Genomic DNA, 13847 nt, shown 5'->3' on the forward strand with positions numbered 1-13847 from the left:
GTACTAGTTGTCAATTCGTTGAGTCTTAATGATGTAAGCTCACGAATTGATAAAGTCAGCTGTTTGTTTAGGGTGTGCCCAAAGTTAGCTCTATGTTATGCTTGGAATTTTTTTTGGGGTGATATTCTTACCGAGTTCAGGTTTTAGTATATACAGTAGTGTAGAAAAAGATATATTTTTATTGATATCCTGTATGATCACCTGCTCAGAATGTTGGAGCTGTCGTATGCTAGACCGCTAAGCTAGGGCAATAGTCTCTTGAACACGCACTGCCATCGTTCTTTATTCACATCGCATAGCCCACCCACCGTGTACGATACAGGTTATTACAAGAACGCATTGCAAGAAAACTATAGTATTAACCAGTGTGAAATTACATACGTGCTGGGGAGATAAGTTTTAATGATGGGAGGGGAGGTTAGCGGAGCACAAGGTTTGGCATGCCACTACAGGTTTACTGTATAATGCGTTAAAGGTAGATTTATTTCGTCGCACAATAATTCTGAAACAGACAACTGTGAGCACCGTGAAATAAAGTGGGAAGTCGAGCTTTATGGCCCACCGTCAATAAACGATATGTTATCCATCATTGTGGTGGAGGCCAAAAGGTTAAAGACAGATAACATTTTGGTTATTGACAGTGCCATATAGGGCTCGAGCTGGTGCCATAACACAGCACCAACCTTGCGAGCTGTTTAGCTCGAAGGACCAAAATGGAACATATATCTTTTCGTTCACTACTGTAAACATGTAACCACCGACTACCAATCACAAAAACAGGCAAACGAATGGCTTTCTTTAGCTCTTTCGCCCATTTTTGTGGTCGGTGGTCGGACCTTCATCGTCGACATCCCTGTTGCTGCACGTCAAGGTAGGTAACCTTTAAAAATAGCCTGTGGTGCAAGCATGGCTTTATATGTTGCAGCCGAAATCTCAGCAGATTTAAATTGGACAGGGCTGCATGCTAGTGTTCATGTAACTTGAAAAGCCAATTCGTCTTCACTCGTGTTGTTTTCTACAAATGAAGTGGTTGGCACGAATTCCCCGCAGCATATTGTATTCGAATGAAACGTGAAAGTGTCGGCTGCTTTGTACTTGCAAAAGTTTAAAATTTCAACGATGCAAGGCAGACGAAACTGTAATGCACTAGTTTCCTTTTTTGCAACAAAGTACTATGCCCTTCTTAACATTCACTATACAAGGTTATCGTCGGAAGACATCGCCAATTTGTTTTTTTCGCGTTCGTTATTACCACGCTTGCTGCGGGTTTACCATGCATTCTGCGGTTGTGTAGGCTCGGACGTCATCGACTCATTGTTGACGACACTCGAAGCAGCTACCCGTTTCGTTTTCGGCACCCCGTTTATTTGTGTATTTAAAATTATTAACGAGTCTCTAATAAAGTTGAATCACTTCACCGGCGACAGGACTGTCAATGCCATTTGTCCTAACATGCATAAGAAATCACCGGAGTTGCCCTTTAAGACGTAAGAAGCATATTTGTCAAAATCTTTCAGAATATTCCTTTCTCAAGAAAGAAATCTGGCACATTCCCTTCTCCCGTACAATGTACGGGCAACAGATGCTCCGACACACCCTGCCCACTGTTTTGAATAAATTATTCTCTAGGGGTATAATTCCGGAAACATGTTGACTAGTTGACCTGAGAAGTCCATTAATTGACTAATATCTTCTTTTTTTAAAGCCGCATTTATGTATTTTTTCTTATCTTGCTGCGATGTATCCTGTGTATCTTATCTTTCTGCAATGAATTTCTGTGTTTCCTTTTTGTGCATGTATTATGCTGTGTTTATTCTTTGTTTTTATACTTTGTTCACAAACTCATGTGAATACGAGATGTTTTTGTCTTGTTAAATAGCCAGAACAATACCATGTCATTTACACTGTGCGTTTTCGCTGTATGCCTTGTACAGGGGGGCTCGGGCGTCGCTCAAGTGATTTTGTTCACTTTTTGCCTAGGCCTACCCGCATCGTTAATTTTTGGCGATGTAAATAAACTCCACTTTGGCTTTGACTTTGTTCTCATAAGCATTTTAAATAGTTTCCTAAAGTCTAGCATGTTTTGTAGTTCTCGGAAGATAGCGCTGGTAGTGCCCATGCACAAGTCGGGTACTAGAAATGTAATCACTAACTACCGGCCTATATCTATCCTCTGTGCTGTGTCTAAGATGTTTGAATCTGTAGTGTATTCCTTGGTTTCTGTTAGTGCCAAGAACATTTTAATGGACTAACAGCATGGTTTTGTATCAGGGCGCTACACAACAACAAACTTGATCGCATTTATGACCCATGCTTCCAGTGGAGTACATATTAGGGGCCAATTAGACTCTGTTTACTTTGAGACAAGTTAAACATTTGATGTAGTTTGCCATGAGCTCCTTATTACAAGGCTAACGCAAACGAACATATTTTCTTCCATTACTGCTATGCTATCTAATTAGGTAAGCAATAGGTCTTGCCTTGCTGACATTAATGAACAGAGCTCTGTTAGCTATCTAATTCTGACATCATATTTACAAGCAACCTTCTGGCGACCATAGTCCATCCCTCTCAAATATAGCTCAACTCACAGCTCTACAATCAAGACGCATTAAATTAGGCGTTCCGTTCGTCGGTAAGGTGGTCACTAGTATTACACATTGCCCAAAGGTTCTTGATCATATGATATTTTTCGTGCCGGAAAAGTATACCAGGCAGCATTGCTCCTTTTCGGCGCGGCCTTGTTGCACTAGAGACTGTTCTATGGCTCGACTCCCAAAAAACATCTAATGAGCATTTCTGTATTGACATATTTCAGAGTTCATTCTCTGTGTTTTGTATGTATGTAGATAATTGTGTTGTATGATTAACTCCCATTTACGTCCGCCTCCTAGTTTTCTGTTTCCCTATTTGTTTCTCAATCTTTCATTGTTTTGTCTACCGCATGTGTCTTATTTGTACATTTTTGTCTTGCGTACTACTATTTAAATGCACCAGTACGAAGGCTCCGTAGCTGCTCCAGGGCACTATAATAATAATAATAATAATAATAATAATAATAATAATAATAATAATAATAATAATAATAATAATAATAATAATAATAATAATAACTATTATTATTATTATTATTATTATTATTATTATTATTATTATTATTATTATTATTATTATCGTGCGTGTGCTCCAGCACTTAAGCCGCGTGGTTGTTCCTGGACATGGTAAATAAATCATTGATTGACTGATTATTATTATTGTCTCCTCCTTTATTAAGCATCGTTGCAGATGACTGTATTCTATGCCGTGCCATCAACAGCTCCCAGGACTCTTTAAACGTACTTACTAATTGTCGAAAACTGGCGTAAAACCACCGACCACCTATCCACCGCCGGCGTTCTGGTCAATTACATATGCGTACGTCGGCTTTGCTTCGAAGTTATGTTTAATCATCATCATCAACCCATTTTTACATCCACTGCAGGAGGAAGGCTTCTCCTAGCGTTCTCAATTACCCCTGTCTTGCGCCTGCAAATTTCCTATATTCATCAACCCCCTTAATTTTCTGCCGTCCTCAACTGCACTTCCCTTCTCTTGGCACCCATTCTGCAACCCTAATGGTCCACCGGTTATCCACCCTACGCATTACGTGACCTGCCCAGGCACATTTTTTTTCCTCCTAATGTCAACTAGAATATCGGCTATACCCGTTTGGTCTCTGATCCACACTGCTCTCTTCCTGTCTCTTAACGTTACGTGTAACATTAGGTATATTTTAGCAACATTTAGTAACATTTTATATTCAGTATCGCTATGCAAATGCCTGGGTATCCCAGTGTCTCATGATCTCAACTGGTCGCATCACGTAACAAATCTGACAAAAGAAGCTAAGCTGTTATTGGCTATGCGCGGCGTAATATAAGGCATGTCCCTTCTTCATTAAAGTCGGCAGCATACAAAACATTTGCTCGTCCCACGCTCGACTACATATGCGCAGTTTGGTATTGCCATCAAACTAACCTAATGAAATCCATCCAGAGCCGTGCTATTAAATTCGTTAGCTGGGACTATTCATACTATTCTAGCGTCTCTAAGGTAAAAATACAAGTAATCTTTCACGCAAGAAAATAGCTCCCTCATACCTCTAACACGCTTGATCACTCGTATCTTGCTCAGTAGATTGTCATACCTGCTCATCGCCTTACGCTTCGAAACAGTCATTCTAAAGCTGCATGCCCACCAGCTGGCGCACACTGCCGCCCGTCTGGAATCTTTCTTTTTTTTTTCATTCGAACAGCGAACGACTAGAATCATCGGCCCACCGACGCTGCGCACCACTACGATCCTAACCACTCCAAGTCACCTATCGGAGACGAATGACTTGTAATGACGAATGAACCGCCTTAGTGTACGGGTCAGAGTTAATCTGCCTTTAGTCTTTTCATCTCGGACAATGTATCGCTAAATAAATAGGTAAGAAAAATGTAACAAGCCACACTTAACCTAATATCCTGTACCAGGAGCATCTGGGTCTAAATAAATAAATAAACAAATAAATAAACCAGTAGGGTCTGATTAGGTGCCTTTAACAGTTGAAAGCGGTATTGCATAATGGCAATCATCATCATCACCACCAGCCTGGTTATGCCCACTGCATGGCAAAGGCCTCTCCGATACTTCTCCAACTACCCCGGTCATGTACTAATTGTCGCCATGTTGTACCTGCAAACTTCTTAATCTCATCCGCCCACCTAACTTTCTGCCGCCCCCTGCTACGCTTCCCTTCCCTTGGAATCCAGTCCATAACCCTTAATGACCATTGGTTACCTTCCGTCCTCATTACATGTCCTGCCCATGCCCCTATTTCTTTTTCTTGATTTCAACTAAGATGTCATTAACTCGCGCTTGTTCTCTCACCCAATCTGCTCTTTTGTTATCCCTTAACGTTACGCCCATCATTCTTCTTTCCAGAGCTCGTTGCGTCGTCCTCAATTTAAGCAGAACCCTTTTCGTAAGCCTCCAAGTTTCTGCCCCATACGTGAGTACTGGTAAGACACAGCTGTTATATACTTTTCTCTTGAGGGATAGTGGCAACCTGCTGTTCATGATCTGAGAATGCCTGCCAAACGCACCTCAGCCCATTCCTATTCTTCCGATTATTTTAGTCTCATGATCCGGATCCGTGGTCACTACCTGCACTAAGTAGATGTACTTCCTTACCACTTCCAGTGCCTCACTATCTATCGTAAACTGCTGTTCTCTTCCGAGACTGTTAAACATTACTTCAGTTTTCTGCAGATTAATTTTTAGACCCACTCTTCTGCTTTGCTTCGCCAGGTCAGTGAGTATGTTCTAGTGAGCATGAGACTATTCTCACTCACATTATCGTCGTGGGTGCTACTGGTACTGTATAAATCTCCATAGAACTCCTAAGCCACTTGAACTATCTCATCCACATTAGTAATCATATTGCCGGCTTTGTCTCTTAACGCACACATCTGATTCTTGCCTATTCCTAGTTTCTTCTTCACTGCTTTTAGGCTTCCTCCGTTCCTGAGAGCATCTTCAATTCTATCCATATTATAGTAACTTATATCAGCTGTCTTACGCTTGTTGATTAACTTAGAAAGTTCTGCCAGTTCTATTCTAGCTGGGGGGTTAGAGGCTTTCATACATTGGCGTTTCTTGATCAGATCTTTCGTCTCCTGCGATAGCTTACTGGCGTCCTGTCTAACGGAGTTAACGCCGACTTCTATTGCACATTCCTTAATGATGCCCATAAGATTTTCGTTCATATCTTCAACACTAAGATCCTCTTCCTGAGTTAAGGCCAAATACCTGTTCTGAAGCTTGATCCGGAATTCCTCTGTTTTCCCTCTTACCGCTAACTCATTGATCGGCTTCTTATGTACCAGTTTCTTCCGTTCCCTGCTCAGGTCTAGGCTAATTCGAGTTCTCACCATCCTATGGCCACTGCAGCGCACCTTGCCGAGCACGTCCACATCTTGTATGATGCCAGGGTTAGCGCAGAGTATGAAGTATATTTCATTTGTAGTCTCGCCATTTGGGTTCCTCCACGTCCACTTTCGGCTAACCCGCTTGCGGAAGAAGGTATTCTATCCGCATATTATTCTGTTCTGCAAATTCTACTAATAACTCTCCCCTGCTATTCCTAGAGCCTATGCCATATTCCCCCACTGACTTGTCTCCAGCCTGCTTCTTGCCTACCTTGGCATTGAAGTCACCCATCAGTATAGTGTATTTTGTTTTCACTTTACCCATCGCCGATTCCACGTCTTCATAGAAGCTTTCGACTTCCTGGTCATCATGACTGAATGTAGGGGCGTAGACCTGTACGACCTTCAATTTGTACCTCTTATTAAGTTTCACAACAAGAGCTGCGACCCTCTCGTTAATGCTATAGAATTCCTGTATATTACCAGCTATATCCTTATTAATCAGGAATCCGACTCCTAGTTCTCGTCTCTCCGCTAAGCCTCGGTAGCACAGGACGTGCCCGCTTTTTAGCTCTGTATATGCTTCTTTTGTCCTCCTAACCTCACTGAGCCCTATTATATCCCATTTACTACCCTTTAATTCCTCCAATAACTCTGCTAGACTCGCATCACTAGATAACGTTCTAACGTTAAACGTTGACAGCTTCAGAATCCAATGGCGGTCTGTCCGGACCCAGGGATTCTTAGCACCCTCTGCAGCGTCACAGGTCTGACCGCCGCCGTGGTCAGTTGCTTCGCGGCTGCTGGGGACTGAGGGCCGGGGTTTGACTTTTGTATTCATATAGGAGGTTGTGACCAAGTACTGCACCAGGGTGGCCAATCCTGCTCTGGTGTGAGGGTGCGTTACCGGTTCTGGTCACCGGGATAAGGCCGCACTCCAGGCCTATACAGGGGCCCTATAGCGTAAAACTATTCCAATATATTTTAAAGCGAAAGCTTTAATGGCCACGAACTTGCGATTTTGCCGTGGCGGTGCCCCGAGGAGGCACATGACGTCACAACGCGCGCCTCGCCACGGATATTTCTCTCTCTGTCTCTCTAGTAGCACCGAGCCACAGGTGTTCCGCCGCAGCGCAGCGCCGCGCCTTTCCGCATTGCCGTTTGGAATGAGGTCACACCGCGTTCCTTGTCGTTGCGTTCGCCTTCGCTGGCTTCGCCAGCTGCGTCGCATGCCTGATAACGTCGGAGGATTGAAAAGGAGAGCTCGCGTGCGCCGACACCACAGTTGAGGCGGCAGTATGGACGGCGACAATTCTGATAAGCAGGAGGACGCCTGGAATCGACATCGGAACGAGATTATGAGGAAACGAATCGCCCAGGAAACAGACGAACAGCGCGCTGAACTGGCTAAACGCCGCAGCATAGCTAGACAACCAGACTAACCTGGACTTGCAATCAAGATTAACCAAGGTTAACCATGCTATGCCTTAGCTTTCGCTACGTATATCCTGGCATAGCCGAGCTAAGCCACTGCCAATTTTTATTACAATCTCCTGACGTTAAATTTGCGTAACCGCCAACGCAAGCACCCGGCGGTCACCCGCAGGGTTGTCTGAATAGATTAATCAAACGCTCTCTTCGTTCATAGGAGGTAACTTTTGTTTGCTTGAAAAACGAATAACATTGCCTACACTGAGCGGCTTGTCTTATCTAACTGGCTGACAAGAGGCAAGGAGCACGTTCAATTGGAGAGGGATTCGATAGGGCTGAGCCACTGCACTGAAAGTCGATAACCAGATGAAGCAGGTGGCGCCGGCGTCTGCGATTGTTCAGCTTTCCCTTACTTAGCTTGCAGTGGCTGGTCGAAAATCACGGCGGTATGCAACGGAAGCTTAAGAATGACGCTAAAACGGATTCTCAGCAAAGAAAAGTTGACAGAATGAGTTCGCAAACGTGCCGAAAGTGCTCGAAAACGTTACATGGCCACGCAAGAACGTTTATTATACGCAAATAAACCCATGCTCTCCGGCAGCTGCGAGTAGCCAGTGCATGAGCGATCGGCGGCAGGCACCTTTTTTTATTCCTTTCGGAACGGAGCAGCTTGCGGCTTTTCAGAAGAAAATTCAGTTTTGTTCGGCATATTAATGCATTTTTAATTCGTACACGTCACTTTGACGAGGTGGGTTTTTGCGGTTTTGTGACGTCTCGTGACAGGCAGGTGAAGTGGGTACAGACCGAAAACTTTTGACGAATAGCCGGGGGCTAATGGTGAAAGGCGTCAAATCAGAAATAACTATTTTTCTTTTTTCGGTCAAATAATACATAATCAGTCTGTACACGTCATATTAGATGGGGAGCTATAGCGGTTTTCGTGACGTCGCGTGTCAGACAGGTGAAGTGGGGATGGTCCAAAAAAGTTTTTGACCAATCGCGGAAGGCTCATTACAGAATTGGGATAGAAAAGTTTGGAATAGTTTTACGTTATAGCACCCAGGTTTTCAAAGAGCATGCGAAAGATTGAACGTTTTCTTAGAGCTCCTGGTGCTCGTAGAGGCGCTCTGGAAATCGCGCCTACAGCGAGAAGGTCTTTGACTGGAACGTACGCGATTTCATACCGGTATTGCATCAGTGTCACCTTTCGCCTCTGCAATCTTGGTATCAGGTGATCGACGCTCTTCCAAGTGAAGATGCGTACCAGTTGTTTATAATCCGTCTCAAGCTTCAACAGGTTTCCGACAAGATCATCGCTGAAAATGTCGCCTACCAAGGCTTTTTTCTCAATTGGCGCGTTACGTTTCTCTGTATCCGAAATCAATTTCGAGGCATGTGCGATGACAGAAAACTTGCCATTCACTTGCTTCTGGCGGGTTAGCGCCCCGAGACTGAAGGAGGATGCATCAGCTGTGACGGTCGTCTCTCTGGATGGATCGTGGACGTCAAGGACAGCGCGAGATGAGAGCACTGTCTTCCGTCCGTTAAAATGCCGCTGTTTTGTATTTCTTGCTTCTTGATAACAATTCTTCCTTCTTTGATAGCAAGAGAGTAAGTGGTTGCAAGACCGAGAGATTTGGAACGAATTTGACAAGGTGTGTCGCCGTATTCTCTGCATCTGGACCCAGTTTTTCGGGCTATGCATTTAAAAAAAGGCTTCAACCTGCTTTTAATCGGGTCTTATTTCATCACGGTCTAGGTACTGCCTAAAGAACGTGAAGCCTTGAACATGAAACAAGCATTTGCTTTCGTTTAGTATCACTAAAGCCTTGAGAAATAGCTGAAGAAAATTTCTGACTGTCTCACTGTGCTCACGCTCGTTCGAACCACAGATAAGGATGCCCTTGGATGTGACACACAACCCTGTTGACGCCTTGTAATACGGGAGACATCTGTTTGTTGAAGTGTTCCGGAGCAGACACAATTCCAATTGGCAAACTTTTAAAGTAGGAGCGCCGAAAAAGCGAGACAAATGTTGTGAGCTTTTTAGAAAATTCATAAAGCGGAAGTTAACAAATCTAGAGTCAATGTCCAGTTTGGAGTTGCCCCATGAAGAAGTCCGACAGTGTGCTCTAAGGAGGGGAATAGACGCCATTCTCTCAGAGCGTAGGTTTTCGCTTTTGTCAAGTCCACGCCCATTCTCAAGTATTCGGTGGGCTTTGGGTCGTTGCTGCGTATCACCCTGTAAACTCATCCCCAAGTGACATGACGTCGATGTTCTGCATTCTTTGAGGTTTTAGGCTGCCGAAAAAGATATCTTTTAAGACTGGCGCAATAGAAGAACCGCTGCAAATAGCGGCTTTCTAGACTCGGAAATTGCCCTGGTAGTTAATCACTTAATCAAAGGAAAATGAGACATCCATCCAAACGTAGCAAATTGCTACAAAGGAAACCCATATGGGTTCCCCGAAAGAAAAAGCCTCACAGTTGAAACAATTCGTCCTCGTCCGGGACTCGAACCCGGGACCACCGCCTTTCTGGGGCAGCCGCTAACTAGGCTAGCCAGGCTAACTAGGCGGCTACCAGATGACAGGGTGAAGTCGAATCTATCAACAACTCGAAGCAAAGGCTGTTAATGACTGTTCAATCGAGATAAAACTTGAGGAGCTCCATGAAGCTGGTGGTGAAGATGCAAAACTCATTTTGAAAATTAAGCTCCTCATATTCGTCAATCGCTTCCCTGTTGGCTTCACAAAGATCTGCATGCGGAATTAAGTAAAATAGAGTTTCTTTGTCAATTTAGAAGAGCTTTGAGGCAGCTGAAATTCCTTCTTCCAAGGCAGGAATAATTTCTAAGGAGCTTCAAACCAAGAAAGGGACATATACAACAGCTCAACTGAACTGCAGTTAGCGTGGCACCATCCTTTGTCAGCTGTCATTCTTGGACGCAATCAGGCGTAACGGGTACGCGACCTTGTAATACGCCCTACACGCGGGCACTCTAAAGTTCTTTGGGTAAGGGGATATCTACCGGAAAGGCGTTAAGAGCAGTGACACACGATAACAGAGTATCTCCCTTACGGCAAAGTTCCTTTACTGGAACGAAGAATGCGCATCTACTTTTGGAGCGGATAGGGCGTACTCTCACATACAGCGTGCGCACTCGTCAGTAGAAGGAAACCGGTCACAAAGCTACGGTCCCCCATAAGTATTTTTTTTACCTTGCGAAAATGTATTAATTTTTAGCGGTTATGCGATTTGTCGAACAGTGAAGATTTACTCTAGTTATACTCTCAAACGCTCGCATCATGACGCTCGTACCACAACACAACCTTGGAAAAGGACGCAGAAACGTGGGCAGCACCATGATAAACAGCATGCACAGCAAACATCCGCTGTCCATAGTTGCTGGGCCAATTTAAATTTCTGCTGAACGTAAACTCGAGGAAAATAAAGGAATACGGCGCATTATCAACCATCAACGATTGAAAAAATTTTCTTTAGGTTTTACAATCGTAAATGTAATCTACAGACGCAACTTTTTTTAAATGTTTTCTCGCTTCCTGCTCTAACAAGCAGCACTATTTCTTTTTCTTTTTTTGCAGCGTTTGTCTGAGGAACCACCTGAGGAAGTTTGTGCAGTGCCATGTGTCATCGGCGCAGCTCCTTTCTGCAAACGGTCCTTCAGTGTAACACAAGGGGTTAACTGCAAATGACTTTACTTTTGCCCGTCTGTAAAGGATATTATAAGTGCAAAATGAATAGAGCGACCCTGTCTGTTGTTGCAATGGCTTTGCTGGGAGGCTTCGTTTCTCTCAGTAGATTCAGTGCAGCCATCGCGCACTTGCTTTGGCAAAAGAGCACGTTCTTAACTTTTTTTTTTTGTTGTTCACACGGCTTCTATCGCTTCTACCTGAAACAGTCCTTCTGGCAAACCAACAAAGTCTGTGTCTGATCTCACCCGTCATCAATTTTTCTGCCTCAAGTGCACTGACGACAAAATGTAAAGGGCGCCTGGGCCTCTGAGTCCTGGTTCGTATCAAGCATATAGTAAAATAAAAAAAGCTCGAAAAAGGGCACGGACAAGACTGCAGACCAGAAGCGCTCACGAGCGGTGTTCAGTCTTGCCCGTGTCCTTTTCTGTGCTCTTTTAATTTTTCCATATACAATGAGCCAAGCAGCAAGAATTGCCGCATCAAGCTCCATCCCCGATGGCCGTTGCTGGTCCTGCGTACGTTTACTCCGTTCCATACATATCAGTCAACGCTGTGGAGGCTAGAGAGACTTCTTCAAGGACTTCGTTCGCGCTTGGATATAGTTTTGTTTTCTGACACGATGATCGGCTTCCGGTGCAGACTCAGCACACAAGATGCCATGTTACAACTCAAACAAGGAATCATCGACAACAAGACACAAGACAGCAAAGTAGTTCTGGGTCTCGATTTACAAAGTGCATTCGACAAAGTCAAACACTCAGCCATATTAGCACAAGTATCAAGACTCAACATGAGGGTAACGAGCTACAGTTATATTCAAGACTTCTTCACCAACCGCACGGTGGAACTGCACGCCGGAGACCTAAACTCCCCGAACGCAAGCTTGGCAGTACGGGCACTCCGCAGGGTTCGGTCATCTCGCCGTTGCTCTTTAACCTCGTCATGATCGCAGTAGCGAGGGCAGTAGCGGGGACCGGCGTCCGGCATACGATCTACGCCGACGACATTACCCTGTGGGCGGCCGGCGGCACCGACGCCAGCATCGAGCAACAGCTGCAAGCGGTGGTTACCGCCATCGAGCAGCACCTTGATGGCACAGGCCTAATGTGCTCGCCCGCCAAATCCGAGCTGTTCGTCCTCACACCGCTTCGACCGGGACAGAAGCGCGCTCCCCTTCGGTAGTGTGACCACATCAAGATTGTGACTGCATCGGGGCAACGCATCCCCGAAGTTCCCAAGATCATAGTCCTAGGCCTGCTGCTCAACAAGAGCGGCCGCAACGACGAGACCATCAACAAGCTTACCATCAAGGCAATGGACGCCATCCGGCTCATACACCGGGTCTCTACACTACGGGCGGGCATGCGTGAAGACAGTCTAGTGCGCCTTGTCCAATCGTTCGTGATCAGTCACATCGCCTACGTTGCAGCCTACCTCAACTGGAACGTCACTGACAGGACCAAGATCAACACGCTGATCAGACGGCCTTACAAGACGGCGCTGGGTTTAATGGAGACCACGAGTACGGCTCGGCTCCTGCAGCTCGGCGTCCATAACACCCTAGAAGAAATAGCCGAGGCCCAGCTCACCGCGCCATTCGAGCGCCTCTCTACCACCAAGACAGGCCGCAGTTTACTAACGTCCCTGGGTGACAACCCCCAAGCTCCAAGCCGGCAACCGTGCGAGATCACAGATGAGGCGCGGGCCCACATTTACGTGGATCCCATCTCGAAGAACATGCACCCAGAGTACAACCAAGAACGGCGGCAGGCGTGGGCCAAGGCTCTCACCGAACAACATGCCCAAGACCCGCACGCCCGGTACGTGGACGCAGCGGAATACAAGCGGGAAGGCTTCGCGGCAGTGGTCGTTGCGGCGGCTACCGGCACCAAGACAACGGCAGCGAGCGTGCGGTGCACGAACGCCACAGACGCTGAGGAGGTTGCCATCGCTCTGGCGATCACAGAGGCCGAGTGTCACACCGTGCTCAGCGACTCGAGGAATGCCGTGCGCAACTTTGCCAAGGGGCTAATATGCGCGCCGGCGGCCGCCATCATCGGCAAGCTCCAACTTCAAGACCGCGGCAGCACCGTCCGTATCAAGTGGTTCCCGGCGCACGCCGGCGAGTGTGCATCCTCACCGAACCACAACGAATGGCCCATTCGGCGGCGCGAGCGCTTACCTTCCGCGCCCCCGAGAGTGACCGTTCCGTGTGGTGGTTGGAAACCAAGGACAGATTGATCAGTCATGCCGAAGTAACCAAGTGTTACCGCTTAGCTTGGCGGACAATGCCGCCTCCCCACCCGGCACTCTTTCGGGAGGAGGCCGTAATCCTAAGGCAAATGCAGACCGCTTCAGTCCGCGCCCCCGCAATGCTGCACGTGCTTCACCCAGAGCTCTATCCGAGTGGGCTGTGCGGTGTTTGTGCAGCGGGTCCAGCGGACCAATGGCACATCATGTGGGACTGTGCCAGGTTTCCGACGGCAGCTACCTCCAGGACTTACCCGCCCGAACTTCAAGGTGCACTGCAGTCTGCAGACAAGGACTCACAACTATGGGCCGTCCAGCAGGCCTGGGGTGCGCTCGAAAAGCACAAGCCTCATGACCCACTACAAACGGGCCCAACTCGGGTAGTGCAGAGTAGGGTATAACCACGGGTCGACGCTTGGCCAGCGTCACGACGCGTTAAACCGTCGTTTGCAGGCACTTTATTAAAGTTATCCCTATCCTATCCTGACCGCAAGTG

Source organism: Dermacentor variabilis, unplaced genomic scaffold (assembly GCF_050947875.1).
Source record: "Dermacentor variabilis isolate Ectoservices unplaced genomic scaffold, ASM5094787v1 scaffold_12, whole genome shotgun sequence".
Classification (NCBI taxonomy): domain Eukaryota; kingdom Metazoa; phylum Arthropoda; class Arachnida; order Ixodida; family Ixodidae; genus Dermacentor; species Dermacentor variabilis.